This window comes from Nipponia nippon, unplaced genomic scaffold, assembly GCF_047370975.1.
Source record: "Nipponia nippon isolate SJK-2023a ecotype South Korea unplaced genomic scaffold, ASM4737097v1 scaffold_27, whole genome shotgun sequence".
Lineage (NCBI taxonomy): Eukaryota > Metazoa > Chordata > Aves > Pelecaniformes > Threskiornithidae > Nipponia > Nipponia nippon.
Genome location: NW_028262344.1, coordinates 151932 through 179804, shown reverse-complemented (window position 1 = coordinate 179804; position 27873 = coordinate 151932). Strand labels below are relative to the sequence as shown.

Below are 27873 nucleotides of genomic sequence, written 5' to 3'. Positions count from 1 at the left end.
AATAAGCGTTTTAATGAAAATCTCTGTATTTTAAGACAGATCTTTTCTGGGAATTTTCACAGCCTTTTACTACTGACGTGTAACATGCATGTAAATACATGCTGGGAGACAATCATTTATCTGTGACCAATAGAAAAATGATGTGTGCAAAATCTTCAGTGAAACATACTTGTTACCCCTCCTTTCCTAAAAAAACCCAAACAAACAAACAAACAAAAAAACCCCAAAATATTCCTCATTTACTTTAAAAATGTTACATGAGCTTTTGACCAAACAAAATATAAAAGGTGCATGTGTGGCATTTCAAATGGAAGCCACAGTCGTCATTCTTCCAGATTATTTTGTGAACAGGAGCCATTTGCTTGTCTTTCACATGTAAAGAGCCTTTCTGAGGCCATTCCGACAGATCTGCAGCTGGAACAACATGTCTCCTCTGCAGCTTACTATTGACTGAAAACCTCTTGCTTCTGCTTTTCCATTATTCACCATAAAGTTCATTGCTTGCATGCTTCTGTTCTCATCTTGCTTCATTGCACTCCTCTTTCCTGTCGTCTGCCCAGTCTTCTCTGTTGAGTGTTCCTTCCGTTTCCTTCATTTGCTTGTGTTTTCATGCTGCTTCTCATTTCTGGTCAAATACCATGAGCGAGCACAGTCTCTTTGTGTACCCACCTATTTCATGAAGAGGTTCAGTTATTGAGACAAAACATTGCCTTGTTTTGTGGTGTGTTTCCTGGTTCCATGAGATCTGCAATGTCTTCAGGTGGGTACGTGGTCACTTAGATCTTGCACTCCGTTAATCTGTGGTTGATCTGTGTGACTGGATCTGGTAAAGCCCAGGAGGGTGCGTGTTCAAGAGTCACTGTTTTGCTTTCACCTCAAAGGAAGTAGTTTATAAAGAAAGTAGTCTGTCGTGTTTCTAGGTAAGAGGGTGATGCGGGCTTTAATAAGTAAGCTAAATTGGGATTCAGCTCCAAACTTGGAATCATCTTCTGGACTTCTCTGTCTGAGAAGTCCTCCTGAAGGCCTGGAGGATGCTTTGTGATCAGTGTTCGCTTCCAGTGGTGCTGGATAAAACATAATTGCTTACAGCTCTGAATTTCATACAGAAGGGAGCCTGCAGAAGTAGGTCGCTATATCTGCCAGTGTTTTGTTTGTCATTGGAGATGAGATGAAGAAGCGGCTATAGCTGCCAATATTTGAGTTTTGTAAAGACTAGTTAGGTGTTGGTGAGAGGGTAGTGAATCAAGCAGTGTCCTGGTTTCAGCTGGGATAGAGTATATTTTCTTCTTAGTAGCTGGCATAGTGCTGTGTTTTGGATTTAGGATGAGAATAATGTTGATAACACACTGATGTTTTGGTTCTTGCTGACTAGAGTTTACACTAGGCAAGGACTTTTCAGCTTCTCGTGTTCTGCCAGGTGCACAAGAAGCTGGGAGGGGGCACAGCCAGGACGGCTGACCCAGACTGGCCAAGGGGCTATTCCATACCATACGGCGTCATGCCCAGTATGTAAGCTGGGGGAAGAAGGAAAGGGAGGACGTTTGGCGTGATGGCGTTTGTCTTCCCAAGTAACCGTTACGCGTGATGGAGCCCTGCTTTCCTGGGGATGGCTGAACACCTGCCCGCTGATGGGAAGTAGCGAATGAATTCCTTGCTTTGCTTTGCTTGTGCGCGCAGCTTTTGCTTTACCTATTGAACTGTCTTTATCTCAACCCATGAGTTTTCTCAGTTTTACTCTTCCGATTCTCTCCCCCATCCCACCGGGGGGGGAGTGAGCGAGCGGCTGTGTGGTGCTTAGTTGCCGGCTGGGGTTAAACCATGAAAAGCAGGCACTGACAAAAGTCCCGGTCATCTGCCCGGTGCTCTGCAGTCAGCTTCAGATGGGCAGAGGTCCATAATAATCCCTGCCCGTACCTAGCAGTGTAGCGGAACGGCCGAGGTCTGCACAAGCTGCAGAAGGTGGCCTCCTGTGCAGCGTGGCAGGGTTTGGTGCGGCTGTGCTGCCCCAGCGCTGGGAAAGCACAGAGCCTTCCTTTTCCTGGCGTTATCTAGGCAGCTCTAGTTGCAGGATTCTGTTTTTTTAAAAATACGGATGTTTTTATAAATACTGATAAGGTGGGAACAAATGTTCATATTGGAGTCAACAAGAGCAAGATGGATACCGGAGTTGGATTTTTCAGCTTGATCTTTGCATACTCGCAAGTAAAGCCGTGTAGTGTGTGTGACTCTGCTCTCCGGACTTGGAGCAGTGCTCAAATATTTTTGCAGTGAGTGCGACATAAAAATCTGTTGGTACTCATAGGCTTTTTAGGTGCTGCTGAGTTACGTGGGTTTAAAGCTGTGTGCCTAGAGTACAGCCTAGTCGTCTTTTGAATTCTCCCAGAGAGGGCCTGGTTTTTTTCCTCTTACATGAGTAGTCTGCACCAGAACCAAAAGACGATACAGAGTTGCTTACTTGATGTACCAATGGTCATTTTATTTCTGAGTGAGAAGCAGTTGACAATTACAGCTGCTTCTTTAAGAGCACTGGCTGAGAGGTAGAAGAGATCTCCGGAGTTCCTACCAATTATTTTAATACTTGCTTCATCCTGTGACAATATTATGTGCCAATTCCCTATTTCTCCTCCTAGATGGCAGCTGCAGTGAAGTACCTCTGGTGTAAACACAGCATGCACTTGCAAGCCTCAGGTTGCAGCATTGCAATTTACCCATATCTGATGTTGGGCTTTGCTTCTGTGTGCTAAGAAGTAGGTCTTGTCCAGCTAAATTAACAGAGATATCTGGGGAAAGTGAGAACATAACCCTAGCTTTAAATTCTCTGCTGTCTTTTCACAGGGTTACAGGCGTGATTGGGCTATCTGGCTGGAGGTGAATTGCTTTTAATATATTTGGGATCGAAATACAAAGACTGTTAGCTGCACAGTGTCGTAACAATGAGTTAAAATGATCAGTGACTTGGAAGAGGAAGCTCCTTCCTCCCACTGAAATTGCTGAACAAAACCAAGAATCTCCAGAACCAGCGGGAAGTTCTTCTGTGAATCACTGCCAAAAGCCTAATACTCAGAAACGGATTTTTGCTACGCGTTGTTGTTTTGCCTCTGCTGTGTTCTCTGTGTGTGTATGTGCATGTGTGTGCGTATGCACGCTGGAGTGGGAAGGGGAAAAAGAGGAGGTGTGGCAAGATAAGCATCAACAATAAGAGTGAGTCCTTTCCCAGCGCTGTAACATTTTCCTATAGGCTTCCCTGCTAGGTGAGAAATAACGGCTGCATGAGAAACCTCCTCAATTGGCTGGTACCATAGTGGTATGATAAGTGATGTCACCACGGCAGGCCCATTCACGAGATTGTCTTCTGGCACTTTTCAGGCTTGGGCTTTTATTTCTCAGCAGAAATGTGTATGAGCAAAAGAGAGACTGGTGCTGAACAGTGCTCTGTTCCACCTCCTTCTGCAAAAGTGAGAGTCGCTTATAAATCATTGCTGTTCCACTTGGGAGTGCAGTCAGAGCAAAGCTAATGTAAAATTAGTTGGGGGGGGGGGGTGTTAGATTTCAGTACTTCTGCGCAAGAGTTGCGGGTTTCCGAAGAGTAGGCAAAGAGCTGCCAGAAATACTTAGGCTGATGAATGCAGGAGGAGGACAAACGCGGCGGCACTGAAAGTATTAAGTCAGTCATGAGCATTTATGAATAGGTAATTGGATGAGTGTAACAAAAAAGAAGGAGAAAAGGCACAACAGAAGAGATTTTCTTCCCAGCCTGTCTCTCTCTTAACCCTCTGACTCAGGTTTTGTGATTCTACAAACATGGGAAGATGTCTTCTTTTGCCCCAAAGTGCTTGTGTGTTGTTCTTGATGTACACACCTAGTTGAGCGTGCAAATTTGCGTGCATAATTGACACATCCACTGAAAGCCAGAACAGTACAAGCTATACAACCTCACTGTTTACACCTTTTTCTTACCAGTTTATTTTACTATTTACCCATTCTGGTGAATTTGACCGTTTCTTTTTTTTTTTAATGTGGTTTACTTTGAATTTGTTCTCCAAGCGCTAAGGTTAGTTTTATTTTTATTGGGCTAGAAACATGAACTGTGGGTTTGTTTTCCAGTATGAGTACTTAAAGGAGCAGCCTTCTTTATGCCACTGACTTAATATGGGCTCTAGGAAAGTCTTTGTGACTCGGTCCTCATCTGTAAAATGGAAATATTAACTTACCATAGAAAGGTGTTAATGTCGTCATTTAAAAGCAAAAGATTTCTATAGTCCTTTTCTGTAAAGATCTCAAACACCAATGATATTTTTTCCAGATTCTCAGCCAGTGTGGATAATTTTAGTGTCAGCAAATTGTATGCTGATGTGCGCTCTCTGACCTGTTCTGGTTTGATTAGTTTTTGAAGTAGATTATATGGTATGTCTGTCTTTGCTTATAAGGCCAGATTTGATGACCCATGAAGCAATTACTAAATTTCTATTCCTATGGAAGAATATTCCTATGAGATTCAAATGTGCGTGGAACTCGATTTTTGGTGAGCTGTTTTTGTGGGCCATATCTTAGTGAAGTAATGAGATGATGGTCTTTAATCTTAAATTACTGATCTGAACTGGACTTGCATGTTAGCTTGCTGAGTCAGTAAGAGTATTTTTAATCTCTGGTTTTGATAGATAAAGTGTAATGTGAATATTTCACATTCATACACACCACAACACTGTACTTGTTCAGTGTGATCAGGCAATGTGATTGCCGCATGAACTGTACCATGAGGGTCAGGATCTGAAAATCTATCGCCTTGTTTCTGCAATTAATTAATGCACGTGGAGCCTCGCTGCGTAGTAGCGGTCCGTGTTTGGTGTCTGTGGATATCAGCTTATTTGTGTGAACCAAACTGGGGCATTATGGCAAATTCTGTCGTGCAGCATAGCTGAAGCCTATAGACATGCTTGTGCATCAGAATGTAGATGGTACGAAGTGGGATGACTGATGCTGTCATGTTAAGATCCTTTCTCTTTCAGTGCATACACAGAGCCTGTTATATAATCTATTCCCTACCGTTTTTATCGGCGAGGAAATCTGCATTGTTCCCGAGGCAGAATCCAGCGGCCTTCCCAGACCTCCTATGGGGAGCGATGAAAACCTCATTGGTAAGCCTGAAATGCTTTTATCACATGCAGTGGGGCAGCGAGCCAGAAACCTAATGATGATCTCTAGAGGTTAGGCAGAGCGATTAGAATATTGGCTGGACAGAATAATTTAAACTTCCTGAAGGCTTTTATCCAAGGCACCGCTAAATATCTTCTTATTTTGACTTTAAGAGAAATGGGGCTTGATTAACATTCAAATGTACTATGCTGGCACCACTGGTTTTTTCCATACAACTATGATTATATTCAATCATCAGCCGCTTTTTTCCTTTCCTGAAGTAAGTTTCTATGTCTTTTTGGTCAAGCTTCTAAAAGCTGCTTAAACATATTTGATTTTATCATCTCTGCCTGAATTTGCTAGCAACCTGGAACAACAGCTTTCAGACTGATGAACTGGCCCGTGCAGGACTGTGTTGGCTGCAAGACCTGCTCTCTAGAGTCTGACGTCGTCGTGCTGTCAGAGGGCTCGGCGTGACAGATCGTATGCTAGAGCTGGGTCACGCACCCGAGCTGCTGGGGGGAAGCTGCGGCAAAGAGGGTCGGGGTGGGGAAGCTTCCTGCAAGGGTCCTGGAGGAGCAGTGGGTGCTACCCAGTGTCCTTGCACCTGTCAAAAGAGGACTGGTCTAAAGTATGGGGAAGAGAGGCCGAGGCTTCTAGGCAGGCTGGGCACTAGGTTAGAGTTACAGTAACCCAAGTTTGTGCTACGCCTCATCCTTCACTGGGAATTGTAGATTTCAACAGGGTCAAGCAAAGGCTTATTTTCTGAGGAATGGCTGTATGCAATACAAGCAGCTCTGATTCATCAGCTGTGCTGATAAGAGACATGGGTCAAGTTCCTCATGTACAGGCCGCCTTTTGTGGGACATAAGTGCTGCCCAGGCCTCACGCCAGATCTCTGCTCAGAAGCGAACCTCACTCAGACCTCTTGTGAAGCAAATGCAAAGCTCTTCTCCAGTGTTGCGACCTCCCAGGCGATTCTGGGTTGCCATGGCCACGCAGCGTATTGGCGGCAGAGAGCCTGATTCAAAGCCAGAGTGAGTCTTCCCACTGGCTTCTGCAGGCTTCAGAGTGAGGGACAGAGCATAGGAGTCTCAACTGACAGCTATTCCTTCTGGCGTCTTGTTAAAGTCATCTGCATTGCCCAGCCCAAAGCAGAGATTTAGCAGTGGTCTGGCACTCGGGAGCCAGCATGCTAACACGCTTCTTTCTGTGAGCTCTTACGCTGCATTGGCTTCAATTCTGTCTCCAGATGCTCTCTGCACAGCACTCGAACATGCTGTGCTGCAATTAGTCTAGCAGGTGCCCAGCACTACAGTTTATTATTAGTCATCCCTAATACCATGCTGCAGATGCACATGATGCTTTGCAAAGAGAGGGATGGAGATTCCTTGCCCCAAGCACCCGTTTGCCTTTTGTTCCTGAAACCTCTACTCCCTAGCAACTCGGTGCCCCGCAATGATTTCTTCCCCACCCCATGTGTATTCTGAGAGATAATTAACCTTTCAGCAGCTTGATTAACCAAGAACTCCGGCAACCTACCCTTCCTGGTAAAGCAACAACTTCCCTAGAAAACCACACTTGATTTTAAAAAAAAAAAATTAAATCAATGGACGCTGATTCTTTGTCATGTGGCCTTTGTGTGTGTTGGTCCTGTGTAACATCTGAAGGAAACTCAACATCTGGCTCTTGGCTGGAGCAGATTGTAATTCTGAAAGGTTTAAAAAAACCAGTCACCTATAACCTGGGTAAAACTGACACCATATTTTCTCACAACTGTAAAGATACTTTACTATTTTGAATAGTTAAAAGGAAATGTGCAGTCTTGTTTTTATTTTATTTTCCCCCTCTTGAGTGGGGGGATACTTCTTTGAGATAAAAGAAAAAGTTTCACTTGATGCATAAATTACATTGTGTTTCTCTTTGAGGATAAGTACAAGGAGATTTGGCCCAAGATTAAGGCGAATAAAATGAGTAAAATCTGTATCTATTTGAATGGTCATATGAGCAAAGAAGAAGGTGTGATACACATTTGTAGTATTAGGATCAGACAGGGAAATAAGGAATAGGATTTAGCCTAACGGTGCTTCTGTAAAGCATTTAATCACAGCAGCCTGGATGGCCTTATGTTTTACTTGTTGGGTCGTATTTTTTCTCTCTGTGTGTATTTTTCCTCTAAACATATCAGGGTGGGATAACACGAATTTTTATAAGGCCTTTTATACATAAGTTGAGTATAAAGCTTGTAACAGCTGTCCCTGTGCTGAGCTGTAGTCTCTCACAGAGTACTGGTGGATGCATAATTTTGGATTAACCTGACGAGAAAGCAATGGCCAGCCTAATTGCAGGCGTAAGTGAAGGTAGGCTTTCTTTAGAAATTGTCTAGCTTGTCAGATGAATCGGATCCAAGCAGGTTCACAAAGCAGTCTGCAGAGGGAGGGCTAGCCGCTAGGAAGCGGCTGGTGTCTCGGTGCGGGCAATGGCTGGTAAAACCACAGTACAAATGAGGTTGAGTTTCTGTTCTGCTTGCCAGTCCACTGGGGAGCCTTTGTTTTCTTCCCTTCAGCCAGTTTCTTGGTAACCATTTAAATACGGGGACATGTGTTGCCACTGCCCTCCCTTTCTTTTTGCTTGGCCAGGTAGCAATCAAGCAACGTGTGGGTATTGCAAAAGAAATCACTGTTGTCTTGCCTGAGTTGCAGCTGTATTTATCCTGCCACCCCCGTTGCTCCAAGCACCTGCATTGTTCTGTCCCTTCCAAGAGGGACATAGAGTTGCCTGGATTTAAGCAATAAGCAGCTTTTTCTGTGTGCTTTCACAGATGCTTGCAAACAGCTCCAGCCTGAACAGCATCACGTAACTATTCTGTGTCAATTAATGCCCTGATCTTGCTGTAGGCTGTTCTTTCACTGGTTGACTACTAAAATAGCTCTGATTCAGAAAGGTAGTTTTCTAAGAACTTTATAGGAAAAGTTATAAATAGATTCCCATAGATTACAGGCTGTTGTACCATAGGTAGTAATTTTAGGGCACCTTGGGTTTACTGAAGAAGCTAAACTCTTTCAGAGGGCTGTTGTAAAACTAGGCTATGTGCATTGCTAGCACACATGCTCCTCTCTGCTTTCTGTCCTGGCAAAGCAATACAGACTCTCACCACCATTTAAGGTTGTCTCCAGGGCTTTAAAGCTCCCTGCAGCTGAGGCCCCTGTTTAGTGGCCTCCTCCTGCCTCTTTCAGGGTCTCTGTCTGACAAATGAAGGGGGTGAGGAAATAAATAAATGAAAATAAAAATGCAATGCCTTCTTCCTTCCCTGATTCTCAGCTCTATTTCCTTGCCATGGAAACATTTAAGAAGCATTTGGACAACGCCCTCAGACATAATGGTGTGATCTTTGGGGTTGTCCTATGCAGGGACAGGAGTTGGACTCGATGATCCTTGTGGGTCCCTTCCAACCAAGGACGTTCTATGAGAAGATCTCTCGGTTCCCGTGTGCCAGGAAATCTGATGCACAGTTTGCTGGAGGCAGGCACACTAATAGTCTAGGCCTCTGTAAGACATCTCAGGTTGGGAATCTTAATTGCTAAGCACTTTTGAAATCCTTGCTGTAAACCGTTTAGGGTTTTTCATGTCAGGATGGGCGTCTGGCCAGTGGGTTTCTATTCTGCACCCTCCCTTTAACATCAGGATCTTCAGAAGAGCTGTTCATGACAACAGTGTTGAGTGTTGGGCTGCTCCCAGCTGTTATTTCTAGGATCAGCTGCCTGACTTTCCTGATTCAGAAATCATAAGAAAAACAAACACCATGGCAAGAAGTTGCTGCCCTCCAGCACTGCAGCCTGCCTGTCAGACCCAATATTTCCCGAGTGTCACCGTAGATCCACCCATTCTGGTATGTGGGTCTGTTTGCACTAGCTTGCTCGTTCTGCTATGCGCTCCTTGATCAGACTTGTGCCTGGTACTGCGCTCTTGTTGAATTTATTGGTGCTTATGTGTTAATTCAGGGGTGAAGGATTTTTTTGTTCAACTCTATGCAGAACCCCATGGAAGTATTAAGAACTGCAGGTTTCAATGCCTCCCCATCTCATATGACAGGGATGAGCTGACAGAAGGACTTGTCCAGCTGAGAGCCTCTCCTTTGCCTGTGTCTGAGTGAGCAAAGGGAAGGAGGGCAGTACAGAATGAGTCATAGACTGGATGAATTGTTCTGGCAGGGCCTGACCCTGATGTATTCAGACGTATCCAGGCATAGCTGAATGAAATATAATGGTCTGAAGTTCTGTGATGATCTTTGCCTAAATTAGGGTGGCTTTTTTCTCAGTGGAAGTCTGATATTTAAGTCCTTTCTGTTTCTGTACTCCATCCAAGGCTTACTCCCCTCCTGCCCCCCATGTTTTAAGGTTAGGTGGCCATGCAGGTGCTGTCTTGTCCTCCGGCAAGAAAAGAAACCTGCACGTTTGCTACATCCAGAAAGATACCAGGCAAATCTGATGTATCCCGGAGCTGTCCCTGTGGAGTTCAGTAAAGAACAGTGACCCCCAGAGTATTTTGGAAATATGTTGTGAGGAGTGTAAAGGTCTTAAGTGATTTCAAAGGGTTGCTTAGGATTTCCCCACCACCACCACCACTAGAAGTGAAACACCATTTGGCACTAAGGTGGAAGAAATTCTGTTTTCCTCACAGAAAACAGGAGGAAACGGGGCTCCTGTAGGAAGCCTAGTTCATTTTGTTAGTTCTAAGATAAAGGAAGACATTTCTTTCTCTCAGCTCTGGGGAGTAAATAGCAAAGTCTGGCCATTTCCAGTAGTTCCTCTTTCAGGATGACTTCCAAGTGTTTTATGATGCCATGGGGGAGAGAGGGGCAACTTGAGTTAGAGGGAACATGCAAGAAGGTCAGAAGCTTCAGTGGGCTAAAGTAGGAGGAGAGACTTAGTGTCCATCGAGGTCAGCATAGCAGTAGGAGATAGTCTGAGGAAAAAGCCAAGTCGAAACAGCAGAAACTTCTGGAGCTCTGTCAGCAATGGCAATTTTGTGTATTGAAGCAAATGATAGTTTTAGGTCATGAAGAGTTTGGAGCAGGCTCAGTCTGACTGTAGGGACTCTCTAGCACCCAGTGCAATAGGTTTGCACTTCACAACTAGAATACAAGCAATTGCAATTAAAATGTTAATATCAAACTGGTAGTAGCACGGACAGCTCAGCAACGTTCAGTTTTGGTAAAGAAGATCACACAACAGGAACAAAGCGTGGCCAGCAGCCATGTTATACCACCCGGCCTGCAACTGTCCTGGGGAAGAGAGGTCCCTCGTTGTGCCTGGGGGCCAGTCATCCAAAAGGGGCGATTTGTGATGCTGAGGAAAGTGGGGGGGGAAGGACTCTGGCGAGTGTGATAAGTGTGTAAGAATGATCATAAGCTGGGCCCTTTGGATAATTGATTAATTACTCTCACTTTATTAAGCAATGTATTAAGTAGGGTTCAGTGCGCTAAAAACTCATTAACTAGGGCAATCAGGGACAAGCACAACGAGCACATGCAATCTGATTTTCACACGGGTTGCAAAACACCCTCACGTCTACACAAAACCCCTTTGAAGTCCCAAATCATCACATCCTGCAACCTGGAAGAGCAGCACAGCTAAGCTGCTCCACCTAGTACTGGATGTCTGGCAGAAGGCCTGTCAGGACGCTATCTTTGGAAGTTATTGGGAGTTTTTGCTTTGACATCTCTATGGTCAAAACTAAAAGCTTCTTGTAAACTTTGCTTTAAAACTGTAGTGAAAGGAAGGCAGCTGTGTACATGTGAGGAGAGCTGTGGGAAGAGTTCGGAATCACTCTGTGTGATTTAGCCTGTATGCTCCATGTGGAGGAGCAGGTTCGTTGTTTGGGTGAATGTAGCAAATGGGCACGAGTCCATAATCCCTGCCTGGCTTGGAATAAAGTGCTGCCAAACTGAATTTGAAGGTTCTGACAGGGTCTGGGTGGCGGATAACACCAGAGTCAACTCCCTAAGCAAGCCACACCAATACACATCCTCCCAGCTCTTTTTCGTGTACGGCAGAGCACTGCCTGATGCACCCACAAACCAAAATGGGAGCTGGACCTTAAGTCCTCTTGGCAAATCTTTGGCTGTATTCTCAGTAATTGGGTTGGCAGTCTGTTGTCAACCTTGAATATTTTGTGGAGATTGGGACCGCTTTTGTTATCATAATGGAACTCATAATGAAAATGTAGTTTATTTTAGTGTGCAGTATGGCTCAGCGGACCATTTACCATGGCCTCATAGACATTAGCGCTTTGTAGTTGGAGAACCATTGACTTAATGCAGTGCTGAAAGGTAATTTTGCTGTTATGGTGATGGATACAGCACAGTAACAAGGGTAGAAAATAGTGTCTATTTATAGGGCTCTCATCGAGATATATGAACTATAGAATGAAACATTTTCTCAGCGACAATCTGAAGAATCGTGTGAGAACTGCTGACAGCTTGGACTACGGCCGGTGGTGGTGAGGTTCAGAGAAGCAGGAAAGATGGATACAGCAATTACAATGAAGGCAAAGTCAGCTGACAAATTGGCCGTTTCCTTTTTTCCATTCGGTTAGGAGTGACAAATGGTTTAATTTATATTACTTCCTTACATTAAACTACAGCATGGCCAACTGCCTGGAGATTAACACAGTCTGTGGATCTTGCAGATCGTATTTATTTTAGTATGTTTTCTTTTTAAAGGTTCATAGTGAATTTTGCTTTTAGTTCTAGTCTGTTAGGTCCCTGAAATGTAGTGTTTGCAAGAAACCTAGCTGAAAGGATTACAGTGCAATTAAAATTCCTTGTCCTTTTTCTTTTTCCTTTCTGGCAGTCCTGTGTGTAGAGTGGATTGTTTCTGTCTGGAGGATCTAATTAAGTTTGCAACACTGAAAGAGATGGTGAAGAGTTAGAGGTGGCCTTTTCAATTCAATATAGGTGGAGCATGAGAGCTGCATGATATCTTATTTATTTCATGTTCTTGTACAATTGGCACTTGATGTGACAATTTGAAATACCATAAACATAGATAGGAATGGTTGTTTAATGGAGTCATGTTGATTTACACTGCTAAGAATGTGGCCTGTACTTTCCAAAAATGGGATTAACCGAATCTAAGTTGCTCTCTACGCAGAAGAATGCAGAGATGTTTCTCAGTATGTATTAACATTTTAGTGGACTCTGAATCAATTCTCCCAGCCAGTGCTAAAAAATAAAATCGGATATTATTTTTAACCGTGTAACAGTGGATGCAGAAAATAGCTAGTTTCTAGGAACAGGAGAATAGTTAACAGAAACAGTAAGCATTGTTTTCATTGGATTTGGCTTCATTTTCTTCTTTGGATTTATCCACTGACACATCAAAGTTTCTCTCGATGTATCTGTTTATCAAAAGCAGGCACTGATTAATCTCTCTGGGTAAATTTTGGTCTGTGCTGTATTGATGAGTCTTCAGCACTCTTAATCCAAGCTGGTTTGAGTGCATACGCCAAATACAACCCCCCGCCCCCTGTCTAGGGCCTGTGTTTAGCCTTCAAATCTGACTTACGTGCTTTTTTGAGTAGGTTGAAATAATGCATAGGCCTAAAGTCGGCTCCTGGACAGAACAGAAATCACGTGTCAGCAGTTACCTGTTGAGGAAGAGGAGGCTGCTCACAGACGGGGAGGCTGATCTTGTGGATCTGGTGCCGGGCGAGGACTGAGCAGATGTGGTTTCAAAACGGGCTCAAGTGAGGGATACAGGCTGTATGAAGTGACCGAATGTGTGCCCCGGCTAAGGATCTCTAAGCGGTGGCTACAGCCTTGTCGCTTCTTGCCTTTGTCCTTCACTTTGCAAACCCATCTGCTGCGCTCTTTAGAAATCCTGCCTCTGAGCTTCCATTCTTCCTCTGTAAAATGGGTATAACGGGATTTCTTTCCTCCCGTGCCTTCGTTGGACTATGAAGATTGGGGCTTTGTGTGGCAGGGACTGCCAAGGGCTTTCGGCACACGCAGCACCAGCGATGTCCCAGTTTCAGTTCTGTCTCGCCGCCGCTGCTAATTGACAGCAGAGAGAGTGCCAGCTCCTCAGGACGTAGGCTGAGCGTATTTTGCTGTGAAACCTACTTGCGTAGTCGTTGTGGCTAAACTAATATAGCGGTGTGTCCTCTGCTGCTGTTTTTGTTATTTCTCACTGACCTTGTGATTTATGCAAGGCCTCATGAATGATGCGCATCAGAGGGCATTTCCCTCAGGTTTTTTTATTTATTTAATTTATTCATTTAAGTCCAGCTTTCTGCTGCGCTGCCTGAGAGCAGAAATCTCTCGGTAGGACGAAAAACAGGACAAAACCAAGGCGAAGGTAGATTTCGACAGAGCTTGCAAAGGCCCAGGCTTGATGATTGGTAACCAAGGCAACGAGGCCTCTTTTGAAATAAGTGCTTGCTGCAGACCCCCATTTTGTGCGGAGAACTGGTCAGCATTAAAAATTAGAGAAGACAAGGTAAGATCTATTAGGCAAACAAAGCCGTCAGACAGGCAATCAGAAGTGCCTGCCATCTAGCTGACTAAATTAAAGCAGGCACCACGTGGGGACGAATGTTCGCTGCTGGTTTGATCGTTGCCTTGCGAATGGTTAAAGAGGGTGGTACTGCTAATAAAAAAATGAAAATATAGATTGCAAGGAAAAGTTTTTATGTAAAAGTGGCCGCAGTCTGCTCTTTTTTTACACTGTAGATCTGTGGCAGAACTCAAGACAGCAACTTTTGTAATAGAGGGTGCAAATGTAGCCCAACGCTTTCACTGAATGGGAAAATTCCTACAGGTCTGATTTTAATTGCTCGATTTGACATGGGGATAAACAGGAGGGAGACACAAGTGACTGTTCTAAGCCACTTTTGTGCTCCCATCATCTGTTAAAAGACCCAGGGGTTAACAGGTATTATGGGTGCTTTAATTTACATTCATAATGTAATGGTCTTTGGCTGATAGTCTCTTTATTTTCACTTAATAGCCCTTCAACATGCCCTGCATCTCTCCTGGTCAATATTTAAGTTGTGATTTTAGTCTTTTAGAAAATGATCTGTGGTGTAGGGAGAGGGTCTTGTATGGATGCATCTGAACCAGCCCTGTGTTGCGGGGCTGCCTGCAGTTGCAGAGGGCTGGTCTCTGTCCCAGTCAGTCCTTCTGGTCCAGTATTCCCCAGGTCTTTTCTGCGTTTTTGTCCAGACAATTGGATCTGCTAAGAGATGAGCTTAGTTTTGCCTCAGCACGTATGGAAACTTTGATCCCTAGAGCTGAACCAACAACATTGTATTCATTTCAGATGAGCCACATCCAGTACTCATGTGCTGCTTAAGCCTTACTTGTGCCGAATCCTCTTGTAGGGGCTCAGTCAGCCACTGAGTCCAGCTCTGCAGGTAAACTTATGGCAAGGTTTGAATCTGATTCTGAACATCTGTGCTGCAGAATCCCTTGCGATGCACTTGTCACGGTGCTGGCCAGCGTGATCACATCCATCCACCAGCAAAACTTTAACGTGTTGGAAGTGGGCAAATCTGTTCCAAAGCTATAATGCGTGATAAACTGTCTGAACAAAGGCAGTAGTGGAGGGGTCTGTAGCCACAGATGTTTTTAATGCCCAGTGCTTTTTGTCATATAAAGTGAGCCCAGGCTTTTTATTGTGCAGCCATGGGTTACTTTTTGGCTGCTTTTGGCACCTGGAGAGTAAGTGGGTGGATGGTTGTCTTTTGTCTTCAGCTGGGCCTCATTTGAGTGTTGCTTAAGCTGTTGAAGCTAAAATTCAGTGATCTACAGTAAGCATTATATAGAGAGGGGGGTGTATTGGCAAGCTGGAGCTGATCTGTGTTTGGCAGCCCCGAAGGATGAGGAGAACAGACCCCTGCATTTCTTTAAGAGCTCTTCCTGCCCTCTGAAGAGCACCCATGCCGCATTCTGTTGCCATTGCTATAGTAACTTTCTGCCTCCTGATTTTGTTATGAATGGCAATGGGAAAAGCCTCCATGCAGGCTCCAGCTGATACCCTGCTGTTTCAAACATCCTTAAGACTTGCTTTCATTTTTAACCCATGAATGAATGGTGCTTTTTAGCTGGGGGTTCCTTTGTGAGCCTGCGTTTTCTTCCTTTTGTCTCTGCATTCAACAACACGCCATATGTCGATTGTATACAAAGAGGAGAAATTTGGAGCAAGCAGCTTTATACGGGTCTGGATCTTTGGAGGAGGGAGTGCTGGGCATTTTTGGGAGGTGGCAGTTTATAGTGGTGTTTTTGTGAGATGAACGAGGGCCAGTGGGGTTCAGCAGCTACCAGTGCTGGGCTCTGAAGGCTGACTTTGTCTTCCTTTATCACGATCCAGGCATCCCCTCTCCAGACACAATGCAGCTCTTTTCCTTCTGCCAGCAGGCTCTCCCTCTGGGACTTGCTGCTACCATGGAAAACAGCATAAAGCACGGGTGAATCTATTCTTTAACCAATTGTGAGCAGCAGGTCAATATTATTGCTGCCATTTAACAAATGTGTAGATGGATCCCACAGAAGGGAAGTGGCTTCCTCAGGTCAAAAGAACGAACATCAGAACCGGGGAAAGAGCTCAGGAATTTGGGGATGCTGGCACGTTAACAAATTTTCTTTAGAACGGTACTGAAACGACATGACCCTGAAAATGACCTAGCGCTAGAGGCTATACATATATGGGTAGCTACCAAAAAAAAGGATGTTGGAGGAGAGAGAGTCACAGGTGAGAGAGAGACTGAATCATTATCTCCAATGAGGAGAGGGGTTTCCAGAGACAGAGTTCCTTGTGTTCTCGTACAGGAATCAAATCCACTTCCCAACTTATTGTTCCTAGAGATAGTGGTAACCATCTCCTCCCAGCACCCTGCAATTTATCCTCAGTTAGAGCATCGTTTCTGCATGACCAAAAAATTTATTGCCCCATGCTGCCCAAGGTGCTGTGGAAATGTTTTTCAAGATTTGCCTTAACTTGAATTTTGCTGTTGCTTGTTAAAGTTCTAGGGTGTGAATACATTTTAGGCTTACAGAATCTGTCCTACCTTGAATTGAAAGAGATCCTTTGAAAAATGATGTGCTTTAAAATCCTGCTCCTCCGAACTGACTGGACTTTCAGATGATGTGTATACTGTTTGTGCCAAGTCAGGCACAGGTTCTTATTAGAAAATAACTGCTTACCTTAACACTAAAATTTCTCAAACCTGTTTTTTGAGATGCTGATTAATTAGCGTATAATGCAGTAGACCTCTTAAGTAATTTCATTTTGTGACTGAGGTTTTTTGTTCTTTAATCCCCACATCTGAAATAATTTGCTACTCACTAAAGAATTAATGAATCTATCATCTTTGCAGATAATTAGTATTAGAATCATAGAATCGTTTGGGTTGGAAAAGACCCTTAAGATCATCGAGTCCAACCGTTAACCCAGCACTGCCAAGCCCACCACTAAACCATGTCCCTAAGCACCACATCTGCCCATCTTTTAAATACCTCCAGGGATGGGGACCCAACCACTACCCTGGGCAGCCTGTGCCAGTGCTTGACAACCCTTTCGATGAAGAAATTTTTCCTAATATCTGACCTAAATCTCCACTGCCAAAACCTGAGGCCATTTCCTCTTGTCCTATCACTTGTTACTTGGGAGAAGAGACCGACCCCCACCTCGCTACAGCCTCCTTTCAGGGAGTTGTAGAGAGCAATAAGGTCTCCCCTCAGCCTCCTCTTCTCCAGACTAAACAACCCCAGCTCCCTCAGCCGCTCCTCATGAGACTTGTGCTCCAGACCCTTCACCAACTTCGTTGCCCTCCTCTGGACACGCTCCAGCACCTTGATGTCCTTCTTGTAGTGAGGGGCCCAAAACTGAACACAGGATTTGAGGTGCAGCCTCCCCAGTGCCGAGTACAGGGGGATGATCACTACCCTGGTCCTGCTGGCCACACTATTTCTGATACAAGCCAGCTTGCCATTGGCCCTCTTGGCCACCTGGGCACGCTGCTGCCTGATATTCATCTGGCTGTTGACCAACACCCCCAGGTCCTTTTCTGCCAGGCAGCTCTCCAGCCACTCCTCCCCCAGCCTGTAGCATTGCATGGGGTTGTCGTGACCCAAGTGCAGGACCCGGCACTCAGCCTTGTTGAACCTCATACCGTTGGCCTTGGCCCATTGATCCAGCCTGCCCAGGTCCCTCTGCAGGGCCTTCCTGCCCTCCAGCAGATCGACGCTTCCACCCAACTTGGTGTCATCTGCAAACTTACTGAGGGTGCCCTTGATCCCCTCATCCAGATCATCAATGAAGATATTGAACAAGGACCAGCCCCAGTGCTGAGCCCTGGGGAACACCACTTGTGACTGACTGCCAACTGGATTTGACTCCATTCACCACCACTCTTTGGGCTCAGCCATCCAACCAGTTTTTTATTGCCACTTAGTAGGCGCAGGTGAACGCAGTGACATGCCGAAGGTCACCAAGCGAGTCAGTTGCAGAGCCAAGTGAGGAGCCTCAGTTTTCATTCCCCCTCTGGTATAGCAGACAACTGACAATGCTGCTTCTCTTGACAGGTTTTGGTATGCAGTGTAGAACAGAGAAGTAAGCGTGCTAAAGTAGGAGGGTTTGCTTGTAAAGACTCACACAAGTATGTGTATTTATCTCACTGCATACCTAGCCAAAGAAGCCTTGCAGATTAGAGCCCTCCGCCTAACTCTTACATTTGCACACATTAGCAAAGCGAACAGGAAATTGTAGAGCAGCCAATGCATATTTCCCACTGTAATGCTAATTTGTTGGCTTCTGTTTGGGAAAGAAAATGGTGACTAATTTGAGGGAGATTGTTTGTTTGTTTTTCCTCTGTAAGACTGGAAAAACTGCTCCAGATTAAAAACTATTTGGGCGCTATTGAACCTGGGGAGAATTCTGCCATATTCTGGGGCTCAGACTTCAAAGTATGGAGCACTGAATTCTGCAAAACACCTTAATCGTAGCATAAATCTCAGTGGGAGAATTGCTCTACCAGTACTGCTGAGGCCATCGCGTGTTTCTGAATCTGGGCTGGCTGTTTGCAAGGAGATGCACAGATCAGTCAGGAGATGTAGGTGTGATCCATTTTCTTTCGCATCTCAGTTTCAGTATTGAAGCTGCTGAAGAGTAACGTGTGTCTTCCTTAGAGCACTGTTGTCAGATACTGAAGCCATGCTCGTTGTTTGGAAATGTTCTTACACTTGCAGTGGGACAGTGTTGGCAATGCCGGGATCCCCGGGGCATTCCCTGACTCTGTGTCTTCCAGATGTTAGCTCAGCTAAATTTGCTTGGGCCTGGGCATTGTCCATGCTAGAGATTTGTCGTGGTTACAGTGTGAGGCCTTTGTGAATATTCTTTATCCAAATATGTGAAGTGAGTATCAAATCTGTCTATCGAGCCACGCTTAAAATGGATTTGAACGCTTCATCAAATTGTTTGAGAGAGAATTCCTTTCCTTTTTTTCCTCTTTAAAGGGTTAACATATTCATGCTGGTTCTTGAAAAACTGCAGTTCTTCATTTTGAAGTCAGAATGTCTTTCTATGCAAACATTTCCTTTGATCCTACGAAAAGTACAACTCGAGCTTAAAAAAAAACCTGTTTAACCCCCAAATGAGATGTTTCATATCAGGTGGAAGGCAGGTCAGTCTGAAATGTTACATTTTGATTCACTGAAGTTTGTTTAACAAATGGCTTCATGTTGACCTCAGATCATTAAAACAAAATCCCAGCATACAAGGGGGAGGAAAGGCTGTTTTGCAGAGAGTGTAACACAGAGCCTGACCTCTTGGTACTGCTCTTCTGGAAGAGTTAGTAATACCCTGCATTTTCACTGAATTACAACAGGCTCTTGGGATGGATGATTTTAAACAAGTATTTCCATATACACAGCCCATATTGGAGGGTATGCAACTTGTACTCTTTTTGAAACACCAGTACCAAATTTATGTGGATGTTAAAGCAGCTTCTTAGATGCTCCCATCCTCCCTTACTGTTTAAAAGAGAGTATGCATTTCACCGGTGGGGGAAACCATCGCCCTGTGTGTCACGCCTCATCCTGCCCACGGAAAGTGGGGTGCGACACTGGCATATGTCTCTGGCTGTGCAGGGATACCCTGGCCGAGGAGGATGAGGGGTCTCCATGGGCTGGTGACACATTACTGTTCCTTTCAAAAGCAGCAGCTGGCAGCCCTCTGATTAGTATGCTACAGATGGCAGCAAGATGCAAAGGGCCTCTCCCACCCCCTCACTGGAGCGCCCGCCATGCTGTCACCTCCCTCCCTAATTCAAGGGAACCCGTTGCTGCTTGCTGGGGTTTCCCGTCCTGACAGTCGCAGCTGCAAAGCAACGAGCTGCATCTAGGGCTTTGGCCTGTAACGCATCCAAAGTGCTCTGAGCCTGTTCTGGTCCTTGGGAGCTAGGTAATCGGCAGGGATGATAGTTTTGTCAGGAGTGCCTTCTGCAAGCTATGGGGAGGAAAAGCATAGTCCACTCAGGAGTTAATTCTCTGGGTGATCTGGGAGGCACACAGATTTATGAAATAAAAGCTTGTAATGCAGTTTAATAAGATTAGATTTATTTAATAAGCGCAACATGAGGACGTTGGTTCATGTTAGCAGCAACTGCAACGCCCCCAGACTTAATGGGTTCTGCAGAGCAGCACAAAGAGGTCTGGTTTTTGCATTGCTTCTTTCTTACTATTACTGTTACTCCTGGCTTTTGCCTGCTTCTGCCCCTGCCTAGAAAGAAGGGCTGAAAACTATGGAGGCAGAGTGAACAGAGCAGTGGTGGTGGCTAGGAGGATCCCCAAATAGGGCTGACTACAGACAAACAAGAGCCTGGACCAGTGTCTTGCTATTGCTCCATGCGACAGGCTGCTTCTGTGGTTTTAGGTGGGTCATTTGAATTTCTATGCCTCATTTCCCATGTGTACAGTGAGGCTAATAATGCTGCCTTTGTCTGTCCTGTCTATTTAAAATGTAATGAGATGAGATTTTCAAAAATGACAAATGATTTTCGGTGCCTCGTATGAGTGCTTAGCTGAAGGCGTCTTCAGAAGTAACTGAACTCTCTCCTGCTGGGCAGTATGGCCTGGTGAGGTTTTCAAGCTGTGTCAGCAAAATGAAGAAACTGAGCAGTACAGAGACAGCCCAGTGCAGGTTTCTGCTTGAAGCTTTTTCTTCTTAGCTTAACTTTTAAATTCAGGAACACTAATGCTTCTTAACAGTTAGCATTGGTTCTCCCAGACATCACACTTGGAGAGAAGAGAAACCTTTGTAAAAACAAGGAAGAAAAGTGAAGTTTTTCTTTTTCTCGCCTTCCAAATTGTGGGGTTTGATGACTTGACTTGATTTTTGCTTTGGAATTTCCAGCATGAAATTTTTGTTTAACTATTTGCCTTTCACGTTCTTCTTTCTGCCGTTGAACCAAATCCCAGTTCAGCATGTCCCTTGAAACACTGGTCATCAAGAAAACCTCTGCTTGAGACCTTTGGAAAAGACCGCGTCTTTTGTGTATGTTTATAATACTATATAGCACAGGACATGCTGCGGTAGTAATATTGAGCATATTGGGAAGTTTTAGTTCTATCTGTTTCACTTGAAAGTGTTGCACTACTTGGAAATCTGTGTGCTTTAGTAGGGTTATTCCTTGTCTTTGCAGTTGGAAATGGTATCGACCTGGTACGATGGCCCAGCTTAGCTATAATGTTCATTAGCTTTCCAGTGTAGTGATTCTCTCTTCTGTATTATTGTCTCTGGTTGGCATTTTTATTGCAGAATAAAGCATGATAGTCTATTTACCTTTATCAATGGACTTTCCCTTTCTCTCTCCTTGGGTTCACCAAGTAAGTCACTGCATGTGTGTAAGCAGGATTAGCAGTGTATTCAGAGCTGTATCCTAAATGTCCACCTGTGCAGACTGGTGCGCTGTGTTCAAAATAGGCTCCAAAGCCATCACCAAACACAGAGGGGTGAGATGCTTTTGTGCTATGAGCTGGCAGAGCTTTCCTCCCGTGATGTTGGTAAACAGAACCATCAGCATAAGTCACATCTTCTTCTGAACTCACCTGGGCATTTTCATCCAGCATCCCTTCTTTACCTGGACCCTGGATGTGCCCTCCCTCTCTTTTCTTTTAACTTGTGTAGCTCAGATCTCTGCAGTGAAAAGTCTTGAGATAAGGGATAGGGGAAACATGTCTCTGCTCGTGGGACATGCGTGTGTGCACGCATGTGTAATGAATATTTGAAGCACAGTTCTGATCCAAGTGTTGATTACATCGCTGCCTGTGAGTGTAGAAAACTGGTTTCAGTGTCCAAGGAAGCCTTCTCTGAGCCCATCATCCTGTATGGTGGCCCATCATCCTATATTATGAGTGCAACACAGCAGATGATGCCCCAGGATATTCTGTAAAGTGTTTCCATTCCAGTAAATGGGGAGGCAGTTCCACTTAGTGGGAAGTGCTACAGGAATTGCCATGAAATAGCAGGGACAGGAGAGAGCAATTCTAGAGCAGTTGAAAGGGAAGGTGAAGCTGGACTGCATCTTCGATGTAGTAGCAGCATGTTAAGCCAAGTAGTATGTGTTAATCGTGAGTCTGGGATACTTCTCATGTCGAGTTTACTGCTGACTTTTATTTTTAGTGCTATTGTGTCCTGTCTTAAAGGAAACCAGAGAGCTGTAACACTCAAAGTCAAATGAGTGAATCATTCATAGAGCATGATATGCTTTATGACCCTTACTATTATTGTTGCCATCATTATTTATTAACATAGTCCTTAGGAGGTGCGTGAAGCCATGTGGATCACAGCTCTGGCATGCTTGCAATGGAAAGATTTTATCTGGAGAGATAGAGAGCAGTCTAAGAGACCCCGGTGACAGGACATAAACAGTAATATTCACCCATTCTTCTCCTTCACTTTTTGACCAGAGCTCCCTGACTTAGAAGGTCTCTATTTTAAGCCATGCTGCAATAGTAAAGATTGTCATTGTCCATTTTGGGTCCTTTTCCTGGGAAAACGCTGGCAAAATTTTAAATAATTTCCAGTCCACAAATCAATAGCTATTTCCTGTTGAGTCCCAGTCCCATACAGATTTTAATGGTGGTAAGCCAGTAGCTCTCATATTCTTAGAGAGGTGTTCAGAGGAAATGTTAATATTTAATGATACTTTTTTGCGGTTAGACGGGTGAGTTCTCTTAATGACACTGTCTGGAAGAAGCATACCTCAACCCTCAGCTGTAATCAATCCACACAACCTATTACAAGGCTTCGAAATGTCACAGGACATTTACGGACCTTAATGAAATCAGCAGTTTTGCTGGAACTTTTGTCTTAAATACTGAACACTTCAGAGACATTCCTATTGCTTCTATCCATGATTATCATCCTGGGAATAGCTGAAAAATGTCTCTTTTCAGAGCAGGCTGGTACCTTTCACATGCTTTTATTTTGTAAAGACTGAATTAGTAAGAAGAGGTTTTGAAGGCGGTGGGGCTCTCCACTCCCTCTGGAAGTCAACGGGAGTTGTGTGCCTGATTTCCATTTGTGCCTTTGGAAAATCCCCTTCTAATTGACTAAATATTTGTACTATTGGCTGTGGGCACAGTGGCACAATGTGGCTTTCAAACCATCTGTTTTCATGGACTAAAACCCACTGGCAACAAACCTTGATTGGCAGAAATTCACCAGGGCTGGTTTACATTAGTTGAGGTTGCTGAGGACAAAACCATAAAGGAAAAGAGAGGCATAGGATAAGCAGAAATGAAAAGGACCATGGAAATAAATGAGCTTTGTTTCAGCACTTGAATGGACTTTACTCGTTTATCAAAAGACTTTCTTCTGGTCCTTAATGTTTCTGAAATAATGTGTCTTGTCTTTGAGTGCTCAAGGCCAAGAAAAGCTGTCAACCACTCCAGCAATTATCATATCCCGAAGGGAAGCTGGTTAATGATTTCTCTGTAGACAACTTGGTCTTTCAGTTTTTGTGCTATGCCAGAACAATTCCAACCCAATGAAGCATTTTAGGATTTGGTTTGATTCTTAATATTCAAGGAATATTCTGGAGATATAGTTATTCACTGCCACCTCTTGATACTGAGCCTGCACCTTAGGAAATGAAAATCACAGGGTCAGATGCAGGGATCAGCAATAGGTAAGGCAACAACTAGAGAGAGGAACGATGGCTTTCCCAGCTTGTGGTCAGGCAGGGAAAGTCACTGGCAGTGGCACGTGCAACAAGTTGGTATTTTTAGGGGCTGCACAATTTTGTAAGCAATGACAGTTGCAGAGGTCAGCACAGGCTATCAAGTCCTTGCTCTGAGCATCCTTGAAATTTGGTTGTGGAATTATATTCAAGCTTTGTTCAGCTTCTCTTTGAAAATCACTTGCTAGTGTATATAAGAGTGGTCATTTGATCTCTGCTTTTAGCCCCATGCTGCCAGGCATCATGAAGATTTTCCTCTACGTTCAGTAAAAGCAATTAGCTAACTTCACCGTGGAGTCTCCTCTCAGTGGACCCAGCTGAAAACACGATATCAACTTGATTTAATTCTGAGGACAAAACTATATTCTTAAATTGTGACCCAATGAATTTTAATTGAAGGACTGCCATTGACTTAAAAATGTCTACTTTTTCACTTGAATTTGCTCCTGAGTGTGAAAGCCAGCTGCGCTTCAGCTACCATAAGCCCATGCTTTGGCACAAACACCTAATTCATTTGTATGTGTAGCTGCAGCTTCCTCTGGTAAGGTTTTGACCTGTGCTCCTTAGGGCCACTGTTCAGATGTTGAAGGCATTGAGCATGGTACCTCTGCAGCCAGGGACAGGTAAATCTGCCCTGGGCAGAGGGGTTTGTTACGTTCATGATTATCTGCCAGGTATCTGGCCTGGCTAGATCTTAGGGGCCCTGTCCTACGGAGGGCCCAGGCTAGAGTTCTTTAAGTCATGGTGGCTCATACCGGTCTCTTTCTTTGCTCATTTTCACTGGAGAATGTAGGTTTTCTGGAGTTCTGCTTTTGCAAATATCCAAATTTCAATGGGATCCTGCCTTGCATGATAAATTTTGCACCCACTGGTAGTATTAATAATTAATTATTTGCAATAGGAAGAGCCCCAGATTTGGAAGTAGTTGCTGTCATTTATTTTAATAATGGCAATTTAATGGCAGAATATACTGCTGTAATTTCTGGCTGGGTTCTTAATCTTGAAATAATGAAGAAAATTCTGGATTTGCAGCAATTGTCTCACCTAAGGATGGTAGGCAAATAAAGCAACGTAGAGCTCAGACTGCATTGTTTCTAATTCAAATCAAGTTTGATTGTTCAGCCTTACCCTGCATGTGTAAGTAACTATGGCAATGAAACGTGATAAAGCATCATTCGTCATTTCATGCATGAGAAGTAAGTTGGCACGTCTTGGCCAGACAGAATAGGAGATCAGAAATCGCTAGAGCCATTGATGCAACGCAGGTTAGTGAAGGAGTCCTATGCTCCTGAGTTTTTCTAGGCAGGCCACAGATACCAGGGCACTGTAGCACAGAGGGAGTATTAGTATGTAAGTAGAGAGACCTAATTTTCCACTTGTTTGACGAGGAGCCTGCCTCCTTCATATCTTTGTGCTCACATCTTCCCCTCTATATCATTGTAAAACTCTTTTGCAAAAGGATCCTTGTGAAATCCTCGTGCTCTTCCTGCGGTCCTTTTTCTTGTCTTTGCCAGGGCGAATCCCCAGGCAGGGATTATCTTTTGTCATGTGGTACTGCAATGCTTAAGGTAGTGAGTACTTATGTCACTTAGGACTTCTGTGCAGTAGCATAAAAGAATCTTAAATTAAGCCAGTTCTGCCACCGCTTTCCTCTGCAGTTTCAGGCAGGCCATGCAAGCTCTCTATTCATCACTTTACTTTTTTGCGGTGTTGAGATATTGCTACTAGAAGTCACTTTCCCAGAAGTGTCCAGCGTGTTATGATGTTGAGAAAACCTGATGTTGCGATTCCCCTCAGTTTCCCTCTTTTGTTCCTTTTATTATATGGTGTGTGGATAATATTAACTGATAAAATTAACTAATTTTTCATGTATTGCTAAATAGTTTATCTGCAAATACGTGTCCAAGTTAATTATTCTACTCTGCATACCTGTATCACTCTGATATTGCAAGAACCAATTAATACTCATTACAGGATTGGAATATGGAATCTGCTGCATGGAGACTGAAGGCTACCAGTGTAACTCCAACTGGCCTGATTCGTTTCTCAGGTTGTGTTTATGCCACTCTTCAGTGTTTCTCCACCTTTGTTGACAGTAGGGCTAAGTATGAGCTGTTATCTGAGGAATTTTTCTTATTGATGCTGGGTTTATGAAATTCAGATGAGGGTCAGTGTCATTTTCAAAGTAATTTATGTGGTTCAGAGTGAAAATAGATGCCCTATGGGATTATTAAGCACACATTGATTATCAGCATCTGGTGATTTTTCAGCAAAATTTGGTTATTTCCATGCTTAGAGCATGGGCATATCCAGTTGCTGGTTTAATATATTACCACCCAGAAGTTGTGCCATGCTAACTAGCTGTAAACAAACTCAAATGTAAGTTGCATCAGCCTATGCTTTTTTTATGATAACAAAGTTGGTAAGGAATCTCATATATCTGGCTGGGAATTCTGGGATCTTAAACAAGACCTGGATGTCAGACATTATAGAGGCTCAATGGGACTTAGGCAGACAATAAGTTTCCATGGCTGGTCCCAAAGTCAGAGTGATTTTGGGGGTCTAAGTCCCCAGTGAACTGGCTCGTCGAGCTATACTCAGGACAGCACTCTTCCTGTAGGAAAAGGAATATCCTAGGAATAAAGCTGTGGGGTCATGTAGGTGTATCAAAATGTTTCTGTTCAAGTATAACAAAAAGAATGAGTAGAATTTGCTACAACTGGACATTTCTCAAGATCTGATACTTGAGTTTCACAGGTTGGAATAAAAACTTGAAATTACCCCAGTATTTTTCAGTGTCCATAAAAGGGCCATAAAGACAGAGAGAGTACTGCACAAACACCCTATGAAATATCCAAAAAGGAGAATACAGTCAAAGGAGGTTCCTTTTAGTAGTTCAGTGATTCTTTTGGAGTGCCTGAGTTTCCACATGGGTGACTGAAATCATCTTTGGTTTGATATGTGAGGCCAACCAGAGACTCAGCAGATCAGCCCGCGGTAAGGTGTCTTTGATAGACTGCCCGTGAGCACAACTGGAGCTGAACACAAAATAACTGCAGACGCTGCTGAGAGCGTCCACAGGTGCCTGTGGAAAGGGGAAATACTTGGAGATGGCTGTTCTATATGTGATTGTTGTCCGTGTTTTGAGGGTTTATTGGAAAAGAGAGTCAGATCTGTATGGTTGGAAACCTCAGCTTTTGGGAGCGACCTTTATCAGGTCTGAAACATTTGGAAGTTGTGGTCTTGTCTGCAGGATTTCAATCTTGTCTCAGTCCCTTCACAGCCTCTAGGCTAGCTTATTGGCAGACGGTTCTCTTTCCATCCCTCCACAGAGACCTGTGTCCGTGGCCATCTGAGCATCTTCCAAGGATGTGCCAAGTGATGAATGAGCTTTATTTAAGGCTATCCCTGAAAGCCACTGCATACCTTCCAGCAAACGGCAGAACGTGTCAACACAATCGCTTCAAGGCTTTCAGTTTGCTGGAGCCTCTGTCAGCACTCTCTGCAGCTTCTGTGGACTGCCTGATCAGCAATGCTATGACTATTAATATTTATAAAGCTTAAATAATACAGGACTTCAGTGTACCTGAGAGACCATATGTTTGTTGGCCTCCAATCCCCGACAAAGCACCTGAGATCAGTGTGGCTACAGCCCTGGCTGATCCACGGTTACGGTCCCAGAAGGGGAAGGAGGTGGAGCTCTTCCCCTGGAGGGCCTCTGTCTTTGGATTTCTCCCTCCTTCATTAGTTACCAGAGCACATCATCTTCATCCTTCAGGGCCAAGCTGCAGGCTGATTTCTTTCCTTTTAGTCTGGAGTCTTTTATCACTGTGCTGTGCATTTATTACAGGGCTTCACTTGGTTGTGACCTTGGTGTTGGGTTTTTTTCCACCTTTTAGTAAAAATGCATTGATTTGCGTGTGGCTCGCAGGGAGAAACGGCTCTGAGATTATTATTATTATTATTTATTTATTTTTTGCTTTTGGTGTTTTTTTTGCCTGAATCTTATGAAGGTGCTTGGTAACCATTTGGACACAGATGCCTTTAAATTAACATTTAATGTATGCATGTGCAAAGATGCCTATCGATGAATAATGCATAGTAATAAACAGCTTGGTGATTGGGTTTGGTTCAGAGCAATATTGCATATGGATTAGCCTTAAGGACCCAGATCAACGGTGTTAATAACATGTATCAGGTGGAGAGAGCCAAGCTAAACCTATTGTGTGCCACACCACTTACCTTTGTGATAAAAATGTCTCTCCTCCCACGTACACAGCCCCAGCCGGACTCACAGAGCCATTCGGTGTACTCCACCGAAACAAGCCCTTCGGAAATGACTAAGGCAACCCTCCCTCCGCATCGCCAGCCGCTGGAGCGGTTTATTTCGGCACAAACCCCAGAGAATAAGTAAAAAAAAAAAAAAAGAAAAAAAAAAAAGGATCCCTGACACATGCAGCTGTAGCAGCCACGGGGAGCGGGGGGGGTGTTAGAGCC

At 44.1% G+C, this 27873-nt stretch overlaps 1 long non-coding RNA gene across 1 annotated transcript; it reads left to right on the top strand.

The window, feature by feature from the left end:
* The first annotated feature begins 302 nt into the window (after positions 1 to 302).
* On the top strand, positions 303 to 27163 carry LOC148055013 (uncharacterized). Its single transcript, XR_015705895.1, has 3 exons — positions 303 to 5135; positions 25351 to 25426; positions 26709 to 27163. It is a non-coding gene; the product is annotated as an uncharacterized LOC148055013 (long non-coding RNA).
* Positions 27164 to 27873: the final 710 nt, after the last annotated feature.